The following is a 2,228-nucleotide window of genomic DNA, read 5'->3' as shown; positions in this document are numbered from 1 at the left end:
TTATGGTGTAGGAGATATTTTTGGCACTCTTTGGGGCCCACAGAGTATTGTTGTGTACTGTACAGTGTACTGCTGATCTGTGGGACCATGTCTTCTCAGGCAGAATGAAACACCATTTCACAAAGCTCAAACTAGGGCTGGGTATCGTCACTGATTTCTAGAATCGATTCAATTCCAATTCACAAGGTCCCGAATCGATTCGATCCACGATTCGATTTAATTCGATTCGATTCGATTCGATTTGAATCTGGGAAATTTTGACAGTCAGAAATATTATAATTCAGATCAGTACATTTACATATTTTTGTATCTATTAAAAGGAAGCTGACACACGCAAGACTTTATCAAAGGTGTGAGCATCACAGTAGAGGCCTTTGTGTCAAAGTAGCTCAAGATAAAACACAGAAAAACATGAAGTTGATTTTCCTGGCCTGGGATTTTATAAAAATAATCTGCAGTACATCAAAAACGAAAGAAAACCATTAATCAACACATGAACATTACCTCTGAAGTTACAGCGGTTTTAAAAAGTTTAAATTTGTTCAATATTGAACGGCAGAAATTAGGTTTACTTTTCGGAAGTAAGTAAAAGGGGAAAAAAAAAACGTCGGCCGACAGCGCTGTAAACAACGGTAGACTTGTGCGTAACAAGCAAGCGAATAATGCAGAAAAGAGAGAGAGAGAGAGAGAGAGAGAGAGAGAGAGAGAGCTGTGCATGAAGTGTGATTTTTATCCTGAAAAGTCAGCAAAAGTCAGAGGGAATTCATGACGATGTTTATGTGAAGCGTAGTTTGGATCTTCTTTTGCTGCTGGTTCGGTCAATATTGTTTGGAGAGAGATAAAACTAACAGCCATATGATCAGCGCAAAAAGGGCGTAAACACCCAGCGCGGACCCGCGGATCAGAATCAGCGAGCTGTCGGCTTTCAGCCCCGACCGTCAGCTGAGAAAGGCAACATCTCACTGATTCTGATCCGCGGGTCCGCGCTGTGTGTTTACGTCTTTGTGCAGGAGCCATGTACCTGCTCTCATTTACTGTCTTAGCTGTTTGGTGGTTGTTGAAATTTTGTGATCTTTCGCCTGAGATTCTGGCATTTCGGGCAAAATAAATTAATATTAAAAAAATCGATTCAGGATTTTAATGAATCGATTTTACATTATCCAAGCCAGAATCGATTTTAATCGATAAATCGATTATAAAAACCCACCCCTAGCTCAAACCATCTCAAACTGGTTTCTTGAGTATGACAGTGAGTTCCTTGCACTCAAATGCCCTCCACGGTCACCAGATCTCAATCTAATAGAGCACCTTTGTATTGTGGAACAACTGTGTGATGCTATCCTGGTACTAACAAGTCATCAGCTTTAGACATTTGGGATTTTTTTGACTAAACCTTTTTATAGGCTCGTCTACTTTTACCTTGTTTTTAAAATGTAGACAGATAAGTGCACACAAACTGCACAAACCAATGAATAGCTGGGTTATACATGACTCATTAAAGGTAAAATCAAAGTTTTAGCTTTTTCATTTGATAAATGTTAGGGCTCTGGTAACCTTAGTAGGCAGGTTAACACTGCTGAAAAAGTTAATTCTTCATTTGCTTTAGCCTGGTGTTACTTCCAGCAGACAATATGGAGATATAGTTCACATACAGCCTCAACACATCTCAGTTTTCCTTCTCTTCCCTGTCATGCATTCATAGATGTCAAAGTGGCATAACTGGTAATTCAACATCTATCTAGTGCTGTTGTAGAGCAGTGAGCACAAAAGGAGTAACATTTTTCATGTGGCAGGTAATTTTGCTTACTTCTTATGTCCTAATTAATCCAAATGTGCGAAACACCTGTTTACTTACTGTTGAATTTAGTTGTCTAAATCCACAAACAGCATGTGCAGAGAAACTTATTTATAAATGAATATTTCCCCTGCTCTGCTGCACCCTATCAACCCAACCAGCCCACCCATGGGCTTCCCTCTCCTGACAGTAGGCAATATTAGAGGGTTATCTTTTGAGCAAACTTGTGTAGCATTTTTTTTTTTTTAAAGAACAGAGGGCTACTTTAATCTATAGTGGAAGTGTGACAAAACGCGCTTAGAAAAATAAACCTGAGGGACTTAGACATTAAAGCCTATGGAAGACGAACGCAAAAAGACGAGGGCTCGTCCGGGATTTGAACCCGGGACCTCTCGCACCCTAAGCGAGAATCATACCCCTAGACCAACGAGCC

At 40.0% G+C, this 2,228-nt stretch overlaps 1 non-coding gene across 1 annotated transcript; it reads right to left on the bottom strand.

The window, feature by feature from the left end:
- Positions 1-2,156: 2,156 nt before the first annotated feature.
- Positions 2,157-2,228, bottom strand: trnap-agg (transfer RNA proline (anticodon AGG)). The gene has a single exon. It is a non-coding gene; the product is annotated as a tRNA-Pro (tRNA).

This window comes from Copadichromis virginalis, linkage group LG5 (genome assembly GCF_057382275.1).
Source record: "Copadichromis virginalis isolate Kocher_CV1m ecotype Utaka linkage group LG5, C_Virginalis_male_GT1.1, whole genome shotgun sequence".
Classification (NCBI taxonomy): domain Eukaryota; kingdom Metazoa; phylum Chordata; class Actinopteri; order Cichliformes; family Cichlidae; genus Copadichromis; species Copadichromis virginalis.
This window is presented reverse-complemented; position numbering and strand designations above follow the sequence as displayed.